This window comes from Eurosta solidaginis, chromosome 1, assembly GCF_040869045.1.
Source record: "Eurosta solidaginis isolate ZX-2024a chromosome 1, ASM4086904v1, whole genome shotgun sequence".
In the NCBI taxonomy this organism is placed as follows: Eukaryota; Metazoa; Arthropoda; class Insecta; order Diptera; family Tephritidae; genus Eurosta; species Eurosta solidaginis.
The window spans coordinates 234,585,890-234,600,539 of NC_090319.1; positions in this window are offsets into that span (position 1 = coordinate 234,585,890).

The following is a 14,650-nucleotide window of genomic DNA, read 5'->3' on the forward strand; positions in this document are numbered from 1 at the left end:
TCAAAAATTTTTTATATGTTACTATAACTTAACATTTGGTATTTTTCGGGGAACACTCTCCTCATCATTCGCATTATTTCCTCTACTCTGGTTGTGGGGTTTATTATGTCTTCTATTGTGGGTTCCCTTTCTATTCCTATTATTTTCCACCATTCTTTAAGCCTTCTAATTCCTTTTGTAGGTCCCTAGTGTATAGAGTATTTTCGTCCCACCATTGGAGGGGAAAGTCTGAGGAGTCCCTTTGCATTCTAACAGAATAAAAAAAATTTATAGAATGTCCACGGGTTTTATCCTCCCTGGTTATTTTATTCCTAACAAAGGTGAATATAAATTAAATAATATAATTGTATATCAAAAATTCACGTATTGTGTTTTATTAAGAATATACAAATATTTGGCCTAGAGCTCGTTTATATTTAAAAAGTTATAATTCAAAGGCCGTAAACAACAAAAATAATTCCTAACAAAGGGATAATTGAAACTGTCGGAAGTTAACTGACTATTTTAAAAAATGTCCTAAGCATTCCAATTTACTTAAATAAATAATAAATCTACTTAAATATATTTTACGTTTAATTGATTCTTTTTCTCTTTAAATTTTTACATATATTTTTTTTTGCACCAAAAAAGTCCTAGGCAAAAATATAATTTTTGCCAATGGTGAAGCGTCACAGGGCCGCTTAATTTATTCTAAAGATTAAAATATACTTATGTTAATTGTGTCCAACTTGATGCCAGTTTTTCTTCATGTCTGATAATGTCTAACCATGTACGAAGTTATATAATATGTTTATGTTGATGGCTGGTAATGTTTTGTCAACTATGCCGCTAGTCATAATTTTCCATCAATATTCCACTTCCTTAGCATCACAAATTTCATTTATATACCATCCATTATATTGCTAAAGTAAGTGCTGCCATTTATTGTTGTTGCTACTGTTGAAAAAGGAGTTGGTCGCCTTGTTTGTCTAGGTTAATCCATCAACCTCTAGCTTCCAATACTTTGCGTTTGTTTAAATTATTTGTGGGTTATACCATTATCCGTGGAATATCCTATAGCCAGTTTGTGTCTCTTATTTTTATACTTTAAAAGAAACTTGTTAAATTGGCAGGATTTCTGTTCAGTTAGATTATTTTTTGCAGTTTTGCAGATTTTAATCTATACTGGCAGGATCGCTATGTGGTGCGTTGATAGTAAAGTTAAACAAAAGTATAAGTTCAGTAGCGCTAATGCTCAGCGCAGACATCAGAATTCCCTTTATTCGTGAATACTTTCTATTTTATACAAAAGTTCTTAACCTATACATATATACATTCTTACATTAATAATTACATACAAGAGGTGCATAACTCAATAGTAAACAAGTAAGGAAGGTTAAGTTCGGGTGTAACCGAACATTACATACTCAGTTGAGAGCTATGGTGACAACATAAGGGAAAATAACCATGTAGGAAAATGAACCGAGGGAAACCCTGGAATGTGTTTGTATGACATGTGTATCAAATGAAAGGCATTAAAGAGTATTTTATGAGGGAGTGGGCCATAGTTCTATAGGTGGACGCCATTTAGGGATATAGCCATAAAGGTGGATCAGGGTTGACTCTAGAATGCGTTTGTACGATATGGGTATCAAATCAAAGGTATTAATGAGTATTTTAAAATGGCGTGGACCTAAGTTCTATAGATGGACGCCTTTTCGAGATATCGCCGTAAAGATGGACCAGGGGTGACTCTAGAATGCGTTTGTACGATATGGGTATCAAATGAAAGGTGTTAATGAGCATTTTAAAAGGGAGTAATCCTTAGTTCCATAGGTGGACGCCGTTTCCAGATATCGCCATAAAGGTGGGCCAGGGGTGACTCTAGAATTTGTTTGTGAAAGATGGGTATCAAACGAAAGGAGTTAATGAGTATTTTAAGAGGGAGTGGGCCTTAGTTCTATAGGTGGACGCATCTTCGAGGTATCGCAATAAAGGTGGACCAGGGGTGACTCTAGACTTTGTTTGTACGATATGGGTATCAAATGAAAGGTGTTAATTATTATTTTAAAAGGGCGTGGGGCTTAGTTCTATAGGTGGACCCCTTTTCGAGATATCGCCATAAAGGTGGACCAGAGGTGACTCTAGAATGCGTTTGTACGATATGGGTATCAAACGAAAGGAGTTAATGAGTATTTTAAGAGGGAGTGGGCCTTAGTTCTATAGGTGGACGCATTTTCAAGGTATCGCAATAAAGGTGGACCAGGGGTGACTCTAGACTTTGTTTGTACGATATGGGTATCAAATGAAAGGTGTTAATGAGTATTTTTAAAAGGGAGTGGGCCTTCGTTTTATAGGTGTTCGCCTTTTCGAGATATCGCCATAAAGGTGGACCAGGGGTGACTTTAGAATTTGTTTGTATGATATGGGTATCAAATGAAAGGTGTTAATGATTATTTTAAAAGGGCGTGGGGCTTAGTTCCATAGGTGGACGCCGTTTCGAGATATCGCCATAAAGGTGGGCCAGGGGTGACTCTAGAATTCGTTTGTGCAATATGGGTATCAAACGAAAGGAGTTAATGAGTATTTTAAGAGGGAGTGGGCCTTTCTGGACCAGGGGGACTCTAGACTTTGTTTGTACGATATGGGTATCAAATGAAAGGTGTTAATGAGTATTTTTAAAAGGGAGTGGGCCTTCGTTCTATAGGTGTTCGCCTTTTCGAAATATCGCCATAAAGGTGGACCAGGGGTGACTCTAGAATGAGTTTGTACGACATGGGTATCAAATTAAAGGTATTAATGAGAGTTTTAAAAGGTAGTGGTGGTAGTTGTATATGTGAAGGCGTTTTCCAGATATCGACCAAAACGTGGACCAGGGTGACCCAGAACATCATCTGTTGGATACCGCTAATTTATTTATATATGTAATACCTGCCAAGATTTTAAGGGTTTTTTATTTCGCCCTGCAGAACTTTTTCATTTTCTTCTACTTAATATGGTAGGTGTCACAACCATTTTATAAAGTTTTTTCTAAAGTTATATTTCGCGTCAATAAAACAATCCAATTACCTTACCATATTTCATCCCTTTTTTCGTATTTGGTATAGAATTATGGCATTTTTTAATTTTTCGTAATTTTCGATATCGAAAAAGTGGGCGTGGTCATAGTCGGATTTCGTTCATTTTTCATACCAAGATAAAGTGAGTTCAGATAAGTACGTGAACTGAGTTTAGTAAAGATATATCGATTTTTGCTCAAGTTATCGTGTTAACGGCCATGCGGAAGGACAGACGGACGACTGTGTATAAAAACTGGGCGTGACATCAACCGATTTCGCCCATTTTCACAGAAAACAGTTAACACCATAAAATCTATGCCGCTACCAAATTTCAAAAGGATTGGTTAATTTTTGTTCGACTTATGGCGTTAAAAGTATCCTAGACAAATTAAATGAAAAAGGGCGGAGCCACGCCCATTTTTAAATTTTCTTTTATTTTTGTACTTTGTTGCACCATATTATTACTGGAGTTGAATCTTGACATAATTTACTTATATACTGTAAAGATATTAAATTTTTTGTTAAAATTTTACTTTAAAAAAATTTTTTTTTAAAAGTGGGCGTGGTCCTTCTCCGATTTTGCTAATTTTTATTAAGCGTACATATAGTAATAAGAGTAACGTTCCTGCCAAATTTCATCATGATATCTTCCACGACTGCCAAATTACAGCTTGCAAAAATTTTAAATTACCTTCTTTTAAAAGTGGGCGGTGCCACGCCCATTGTCCAAAATTTTACTAATTTTCTATTTTGCGTCATAAGTTCAACTCATCTACCAAGTTTCGTCGCTTTATCGGTCTTTTGTAATGAATTATCGCACTTTTTCGGTTTTTCGAAATTTTCGATATCGAAAAAGTGGGCGTGGTTATAGTCCGATATCGTTCATTTTAAATAGCGATCTGAGATGAGTGCTCAGGAACCTACATACCAAATTTCATCAAGATACCTCAAAATTTACTCAAGTTATCGTGTTAACGGACGGACGGACGGACGGACGGACGGACGGACGGACGGACGGACATGGCTCAATCAAATTTTTTTTCGATCCTGATTATTTTGATATATGGAAGTCTATATCTATCTCGATTCCTTTATATATGTACAACCAACCGTTATCCAATCAAACTTAATATACTCTGTGAGCTCTGCTCAACTGAGTATAAAAATGCTTTGTCAGTGAATTATTATATTGACCTACATATTGTCAATATGATCCCTACTTGAGCAATTTGGGTATGACGCATTAATGCATTAGGTGACTTAGTGAAAGCGAGTGAACTTATGGTAGTTACCTGGGTCAATGAACGAGCGTTTGTAATGTTAAGCGTGTTTGAAATGGGGTGAATTCCACGCGATACTACAATAATCTTAAGATCATTTTGTAGAATATTTTTGGCCGTTAATAATGTGATAAGTTGAACTCCTGAGTTGAAGACCTCCTGATGATGAATTCAGACTGAATTCGAAATATTGAGTGAAAATAAATTAAAACAAAAACATATTTATTTGTTTTATTTAAAACCGGCCTTGAGCTCAACAAAATTTTAAAATATCTTAAGATTATTTTTTAAAAGTAATAAGTAAAAATTGGAGATATAAGCTCTATGTTTCAAATTTCTTTTTTTTTTTAATAATACCATTGTTCACCTGTTGAATACTTTTATAATCATAAGTTAACAATATACTTTGAAGATAATAAACTCACCGAAGTAGCTATAAGGCCAGTTTTTGCAATTTTGACCAATTTACGTTGAAGTAAAATTATTTTAACTAATTTTATATAAAAAAATGTACTTATCAGGATCTAATAGAGAAATCATAGATTTCATTTTAAAAATGTATGCAAAATTCGCAAAATTGCTCAGATTTTCATAAAAATTCTTAGGTTTTTTCTCTGAATTTTTTTGAGTATGCGGTTTTGTTGCCCATTTAATTCTAATATAATGGGGTGTTACTCTTAAATTCGGAAAAAGTTTCCCTGATTTTTGGCAATTTTTTTCTGACGAACTTAATTATTTTAAGCACACTCCAAAATATTCTAAAAATACTGAGAAAAAACCAAAAATTTTGGTCAAAATACATTATTTTATAAGAAATTAGTCAAAATAATTTTTCTGACCTAAAGTTGGTCAAAATTGCAAAATCATGGTTGCACTTATAGCAACTTCGGTGAGGTATATAACATTAAAAAAGTACAAAGAATTTTTGAGCACGTAGTAGTTTCAACTACCAACAAAAAATAATACTAAATAAGTTATTTATGATTTATAGCTTTCTATTTATGTATAATATTTTTTGAATAAAAAATATTTTTTGAATAAATGAAATACATTTAAAGTAAATAAAAAATCTAAGTGATAATCCAATTCTTGGCTATTTATTTTAAAGTTAGGCAGTGGCACAAATTATTTCTTCAGTTTTTTTCAAGCAAGCCTGTTCGAAATAATGTACCCAAATCCCGGGGCTAATCCCGGGATCCCGCGATTGTAAAGTCAGATCCCGGAAATCCCGGGATTAAAAAAAACCCAAAAAATTGGCATCCCTAGTACATACCTTAATCTTGAAATGTAAATTTAAAATGAATTTCGTACTTGCAATGTAATTTTAAACACAAATGAAATGTACATACATATTATTGTTGAAAGAAAAAAAAAATCATTATAATAATAAAAACATCAACGAACACATATACGCACATGTCGGCCGTGCCATCGGATTCAACCGATAGTAAAATATACCTGGGCTCTGACCATGGTAGTGCAGGCCTCCGCGCCAAACCCTAAAATACCACAACCTTTCATCCGCCGAAGTAGGAGTGGGCCTGTAAGGAAGCAAATTATACGCCACAATATCTATTTCCCATTTAACGCCCACCCTTAATATTATATGTACCTACTGCATATTACTGGCCTACCGCGCAAACACAATGCATATTTCCAATTTACTGCCCCCCTATAAAATGTATGTACCGACATACATATACATATATATACTGGCCCAACAACCATCGCGCAAGCACAAGGCAAGCCAGCGATGGTGAACGCACAATGCTTGAGAACTTTCATTCGTGGCGCGCTGTGCGCGACAATGCGAGCATAATTCCCAGTGCATTCATAGACACGTATGAATAAAATGATTTGTCTGAATACACCAGGTACTCTTCGCCTTAGGTGAGTGAAGTGCGTGCCGGCTGCCATAGGCAGTCGCCAAGGGGTGCCCTTTGGGTCAGGAGGGTGCGTTACAAGGTCGGCTACACCGATGGTACGTCCCCTGCCTATCGGACGCCTTGCCGGTTTACCTCCATTTCCTGTGAGTAAGACGGGATTTACACCCCTTATTACTCACAGGAAAGGTAATGCACGAGCAGAATTTAATGGGGTAGGAAGGAAACCCGCCCAATGCCAGTGGCGGGGCGGATTCCCCCACTTCCCTGGCAGACTGCCCGAGCCAATATAAATACATACATTCTAGGGAATCCCCTTGGGGCGACGGGTGGCAAACTTACAAGGTCGGTTCTGCCGATTTTTAACAGCAACACGGTAACCATGGCAACGCAACCATTTGAGCTAGCAACACTAAACACAACAGCTATAAAAGGAGCGACACAGCAGTACAGCAGTTAGTTAGCACGGAGCTGTGGTCGTGACCGGAGCTACCAGTTCAGCGTCCCTCGAAGGTATCGGTTATACCATCCGGAGAGGTCGTTTCATAGGAGTGAGTCGTGGCCTCAAGTTGTGAATGTGTCGGTTATACCACCAAACACCGCTTGAGACTTCGTTCACACCCGCGTAAGCAACGGCTCTGCCACAGTAACGCGCACCCGCGAACTGGTGACGTCCGCCCGACTGCGCCGACGGTGACCGCGCCACAGCAGCCAAACGCAAGCATACGACGTTGGCCACAGCAGAGTCACGATAACCTACGACGCTGGCCGCAACAGCGCTACGCAACCGCACTACGCTAACATACGACGCTAGCCGCAACAACGCTACGCAAACACACTACGCTGGCTGCAACGGCACTACGCAAACATACCACGTGGGCCACAGCAGAGTTACGCTAACCTACGACGCTGTCCGCAACAGCGCTACGAAAGCATACTACATTGACCGCAGCAGAGTTACGCAAATACACGACGTCAACCATACTACACACACGCACGCAGACGCACCGACATAAGCCGCAGCAGAGACAGCGCAGTCGCTAGCCGTACGAGAGACACGCCGACGCAGGGCGCCACAGGAATACCGGGACGATCCTAATGGGGCACGAGGACCGTTAGCCCACCACTAACCATAGAGCAACCACAAAGCGAAGTGAAGAATACAAATATTATCTTTCTGTTATTACATTATTTTCATAATAGTTATAAAATATATAGGGTTAAAGAAATAAAGTGAATTTTATATGGAAACGATTTGCAAGGAGTCCCGAATTACAAATTTATTTTAAGTGAACCTTGGACACGGCGAGTATACCCCAAGCACTTATTGAAGAAGCACCGGGTCAGGAAAAAAGCTTCGTTATAATACATTTTTATTTTCTTTCAGGAGTAAATATGTCTTTTACATTCATTTTCTACACTCCCATTTAAATTTTTTCCCCCAAAACCTTGGCGGTGAAAGTGACATGTGGCGAAAGGTTTCACCAGCAAATGAAAATGCTTGAAAGTCGCTATCAAGGATTCTGGGATGTCGCTATGATGGGTGATGGTTTCTCATAAGATAAACCGATCCTAATCTAAATAAGCATCAAAACAAGACTTTTTCAATTATAAAATAAGATCATAGAGTTACGACAGAATCATATGCACATATGCTATTATTTGTAGGGTACTTAAGTTTTACTATATGGATATGTTCATTTGAATGCTTAAACTTTTGTATTAGTTCATCGATTTTGTTGAATGAAAGCTTATTTTTATACCTTTCATGAAAATGAAATGGTATATTAATTTCGTCACGAAACCGAAAATTGTAAGTCCTTAAAGGAAAAAAGATAGACCCACCATTAAGTATACCGAAATAATCAGGTTGAAGAGCTGAGTTGATTTAGCCATGTCCGTCTGTCCGTCTGTCTGTTTGTATGCAAACTACTCCCTCAATTTTTGAGATATCTTGATAATATTTGGTGAGCAGGTGTATTTGGGTGTCCGATTAGACATTTGTCGGAACCGACCGGATCGGACCACTATAGCATATATCCTCCATACAACCGATTTTTCAGAAAAAGAGGATTTTTGTAATATCTTACCCAATTTAACAGATTGAAGCTTCAAACTTCACCATATACTTTCGTATATTGCACATATTGTTGCCTGAAAAAATTTATGAGATCGGTCGTATATATAGTATATATCCCCCACAACCGATTGTTCAGATAAGGAACTTTTCGTAATTACTGCCCTATTTTAAGAGCTAGAGGCTTCAAATTTCAGCGAATGCTTACGTATGTAGCATATATTGTTGTCTGAAAAAATCATAAAGATCGGTGGTATATATAGTATATATATGGTGGTATATATAGTATATATATATAGTATATATATATATATTTTCGCAAATTTTAGCCCCATTTTAACAGCTAGAAGCTTCAAATTTCACCGAATATTTACTTATATAGCATATATTGTTGTCTGAAAAAATCATAGAGATCGGATGTATATATAGTATATATCTCATACAACCGATTGTTCAGATAAGAAACTTTTCGCAATTTCTACCCCATTTTAACAGCTACAAGCTTCAAATTTCACCGATTGGTTACGTATATAGCATATATTGTTGTCTGAAAAAATCATAGAGATCGGTTGTATATATAGTACATATCTCATACAACCGATTGTTCAGATAAGAAACTTTTCGCAATTTCTACCCCATTTTAACAGCTATAAGCTTCAAATTTCACTGATTGCTTACGTATATAGCATATATTGTTGTCTGAAAAAATCATAGAGATCGGTTGTATATATAGTATATATCTCATACAACCGATTGTTCAGATAAGAAACTTTTCGCAATTTCTACCCCATTTTAACAGCTAGAAGCTTCAAATTTCACCAACTGCTTACGTGTATAGCATATATTGATGTCTGAAAATATCATTGAGATCGGTGGTATACATAGTATATATCTCATACAACCGATTGTTCAGATAAGTAACTTTGCGCAATTTCTGCCCCGTTTTAACAGTTAGAAGATTCAAATTTCACAAAATGCTTTCGTATATAGCATATATTGTTGTCTGAAAAAATCATAGAGATCGGTGGTATATATATTATATACTTCATATAAACTGTCATATTGACCCCTTTTTTACGGCTAGAAGCTTCAAGATTCATCAAATTTCATCAAATAGTTACGTTTACGTCATATATCTTTGGAATACGTGATTCGTAGCCATAGTTTTTAGATGCAGACCACAAAAAACGTGAAGCTTTGCATCCTCACACAGATTACCTACCTATTTTTATACCTTTCATGAAAATGAAATGGTATATTAATTTCGTCACGAAACCGAAAATTGTAAGTCCTTAAAGGAAAATAGATAGACCCACCATTAAGTATACCGAAATAATCAGGTTGAAGAGCTGAGTTGATTTAGCCATGTCCGTCTGTCCGTCTGTCCGTCTGTCTGTTTGTATGCAAACTAGTCCCTCAATTTTGAGATATCTTGATAAAATTTGGTGAGCAGGTGTATTTGGGTGTCCGATTAGACATTTGTCGGAACCGACCGGATCGGACCACTATAGCATATATCCTCCATACAACCGATTTTTCAGAAAAGAGGATTTTTGTAATATCTTACCCAATTTAACAGATTGAAGCTTCAAATTTCACCATATACTTTCGTATATTTCACATATTGTTGCCTGAAAAAATTTATGAGATCGGTCGTATATATAGTATATATCCCCCACAACCGATTGTTCAGATAAGGAACTTTTCGTAATTACTGCCCTATTTTAAGAGCTAGAGCTTCAAATTTCAGCGAATGCTTACGTATATAGCATATATTGTTGTCTGAAAAAATCATAAAGATCGGTGGTATATATAGTATATATATGGTGGTATATATAGTATATATATATAGTATATATATATATATTTTCGCAAATTTTAGCCCCATTTTAACAGCTAGAAGCTTCAAATTTCACCGAATATTTACTTATATAGCATATATTGTTGTCTGAAAAAATCATAGAGATCGGATGTATATATAGTATATCTCATACAACCGATTGTTCAGATAAGAAACCTTTCGCAATTTCTACCCCATTTTAACAGCTATAAGCTTCAAATTTCACCGATTGGTTACGTATATAGCATATATTGTTGTCTGAAAAAATCATAGAGATCGGTTGTATATATAGTACATATCTCATACAACCGATTGTTCAGATAAGAAACTTTTCGCAATTTCTACCCCATTTTAACAGCTAGAAGCTTCAAATTTCACCAACTGCTTACGTGTATAGCGTATATTGATGTCTGAAAAAATCATTGAGATCGGTGGTATACATAGTATATATCTCATACAACCGATTGTTCAGATAAGAAACTTTGCGCAATTTCTGCACCGTTTTAACAGTTAGAAGCTTCAAATTTCACAAAATGCTTTCGTATATAGCATATATTGTTGTCTGAAAAAATTATAGAGATCGGTGGTATATATATTATATACTTCATATAAACTGTCATATTGACCCCTTTTTTACAGCTAGAAGCTTCAAATTTCACCAACTGCTTACGTGTATAGCATATATTGATGTCTGAAAAAATCATTGAGATCGGTGGTATACATAGTATATATCTCATACAACCGATTGTTCAGATAAGAAACTTTGCGCAATTTCTGCACCGTTTTAACAGTTAGAAGCTTCAAATTTCACAAAATGCTTTCGTATATAGCATATATTGTTGTCTGAAAAAATTATAGAGATCGGTGGTATACATAGTATATATCTCATACAACCGATTGTTCAGATAAGAAACTTTGCGCAATTTCTGCACCGTTTTAACAGTTAGAAGCTTCAAATTTCACAAAATGCTTTCGTATATAGCATATATTGTTGTCTGAAAAAATTATAGAGATCGGTGGTATATATATTATATACTTCATATAAACTGTCATATTGACCCCTTTTTTACGGCTAGAAGCTTCAAGATTCATCAAATTTCATCAAATAGTTACGTTTACGTCATATATCTTTGGAATACGTGATTCGTAGCCATAGTTTTTACATGCAGACCACAAAAAACGTGAAGCTTTGCATCCTCACACAGATTACCTACCTATTTTTATACTCAGTTGAGCAGAGCTCACAGAGTATATTAAGTTTGATTGGATAACGGTTGGTTGTACATATATAAAGGAATCGAGATAGATATAGACTTCCATATATCAAAATAATCAGGATCGAAAAAAAATTTGATTGAGCCATGTCCGTCCGTCCGTCCGTCCGTCCGTTAACACGATAACTTGAGTAAATTTTGAGGTATCTTGATGAAATTTGGTATGTAGGTTCCTGAGCACTCATCTCAGATCGCTATTTAAAATGAACGATATCGGACTATAACCACGCCCACTTTTTCGATATCGAAAATTTCGAAAAACCGAAAAAGTGCGATAATTCATTACAAAAGACCGATAAAGCGACGAAACTTGGTAGATGAGTTGAACTTATGACGCAAAATAGAAAATTAGTAAAATTTTGGACAATGGGCGTGGCACCGCCCACTTTTAAAAGAAGGTAATTTAAAACTTTTGCAAGCTGTAATTTGGCAGTCGTGGAAGATATCATGATGAAATTTGGCAGGAACGTTACTCTTATTACTATATGTACGCTTAATAAAAACTAGCAAAATCGGAGAAGGACCACGCCCACTTTTAAAAAAAAAATTTTTTTAAAGTAAAATTTTAACAAAAAATTTAATATCTTTACAGTATATAAGTAAATTATGTCAAGATTCAACTCCAGTAATAATATGGTGCAACAAAATACAAAAATAAAAGAAAATTTAAAAATGGGCGTGGCTCCGCCCTTTTTCATTTAATTTGTCTAGGATACTTTTAACGCCATAAGTCGAACAAAAATTAACCAATCCTTTTGAAATTTGGTAGCGGCATAGATTTTATGGTGTTAACTGTTTTCTGTGAAAATGGGCGAAATCGGTTGATGTCACGCCCAGTTTTTATACACAGTCGTCCGTCTGTCCTTCCGCATGGCCGTTAACACGATAACTTGAGCAAAAATCGATATATCTTTACTAAACTCAGTTCACGTACTTATCTGAACTCACTTTATCTTGGTATGAAAAATGAACGAAATCCGACTATGACCACGCCCACTTTTTCGATATCGAAAATTACGAAAAATTAAAAAATGCCATAATTCTATACCAAATACGAAAAAAGGGATGAAATATGGTAAGGTAATTGGATTGTTTTATTGACGCGAAATATAACTTTAGAAAAAACTTTATAAAATGGTTGTGACACCTACCATATTAAGTAGAAGAAAATGAAAAAGTTCTGCAGGGCGAAATAAAAAACCCTTAAAATCTTGGCAGGTATTACATATATAAATAAATTAGCGGTATCCAACAGATGATGTTCTGGGTCACCCTGGTCCACGTTTTGGTCGATATCTGGAAAACGCCTTCACATATACAACTACCACCACTACCTTTTAAAACTCTCATTAATACCTTTAATTTGATACCCATGTCGTACAAACTCATTCTAGAGTCACCCCTGGTCCACCTTTATGGCGATATTTCGAAAAGGCGAACACCTATAGAACGAAGGCCCACTCCCTTTTAAAAATACTCATTAACACCTTTCATTTGATACCCATATCGTACAAACAAAGTCTAGAGTCCCCCTGGTCCAGAGAGGCCCACTCCCTCTTAAAATACTCATTAACTCCTTTCGTTTGATACCCATATTGCACAAACGAATTCTAGAGTCACCCCTGGCCCACCTTTATGGCGATATCTCGAAACGGCGTCCACCTATGGAACTAAGCCCCACGCCCTTTTAAAATAATCATTAACACCTTTCATTTGATACCCATATCATACAAACAAATTCTAAAGTCACCCCTGGTCCACCTTTATGGCGATATCTCGAAAAGGCGAACACCTATAAAACCTTTTAAAAATACTCATTAACACCTTTCATTTGATACCCATATCGTACAAACAAAGTCTAGAGTCACCCCTGGTCCACCTTTATTGCGATACCTCGAAAATGCGTCCACCTATAGAACTAAGGCCCACTCCCTCTTAAAATACTCATTAACTCCTTTCGTTTGATACCCATATCGTACAAACGCATTCTAGAGTCACCTCTGGTCCACCTTTATGGCGATATCTCGAAAAGGGGTCCACCTATAGAACTAAGCCCCACGCCCTTTTAAAATAATAATTAACACCTTTCATTTGATACCCATATCGTACAAACAAAGTCTAGAGTCACCCCTGGTCCACCTTTATTGCGATACCTCGAAGATGCGTCCACCTATAGAACTAAGGCCCACTCCCTCTTAAAATACTCATTAACTCCTTTCGTTTGATATCCATCTTTCACAAACAAATTCTAGAGTCACCCCTGGCCCACCTTTATGGCGATATCTGGAAACGGCGTCCACCTATGGAACTAAGGATTACTCCCTTTTAAAATGCTCATTAACACCTTTCATTTGATACCCATATCGTACAAACGCATTCTAGAGTCACCCCTGGTCCATCTTTACGGCGATATCTCGAAAAGGCGTCCATCTATAGAACTTAGGTCCACGCCATTTTAAAATACTCATTAATACCTTTCATTTGATACCCATATCGTACAAACGCATTCTAGAGTCAACCCTGATCCACCTTTATGGCTATATCCCTAAATGGCGTCCACCTATAGAACTATGGCCCACTCCCTCATAAAATACTCTTTAATGCCTTTCATTTGATACACATGTCATACAAACACATTCCAGGGTTTCCCTCGGTTCATTTTCCTACATGGTTATTTTCCCTTATGTTGTCACCATAGCTCTCAACTGAGTATGTAATGTTCGGTTACACCCGAACTTAACCTTCCTTACTTGTTTATGTTATATTTATCTTAAAAATCGTTTAGATATGTTCAAATTTCACCAAATGCTTACGTGTATAGCATATATTGTTGTCTGAGAAAATCATAGATACCGGTGGTATATATAGTATATATCCCATACAACCGATTGTCCAGATAAGAAACTTTGCGCAATTTCTTCCCCATTTTAACAGTTATAAGCTTCAAATTTCACCGATTGCTTACGTATGTAGTATGTATTGTTGTGTCAAAAAATCATAGAGATCGGTGATATATATAATATATATATGATGGTATATATAGTATATATATATAGTATATATATATTTTTTTACCATTTCGGCCCCATTTTAACAGCTAGAAGCTTCAAATTTCACCAACTGCTTACGTGTATAGCATATATTGATGTCTGAAAAAATCATTGAGATCGGTGGTACACATAGTATATATCTCATAAAACCGATTGTTCAGATAAGAAACTTTGCGCAAATTCTGCCCCGTTTTAACAGTTAGAAGCT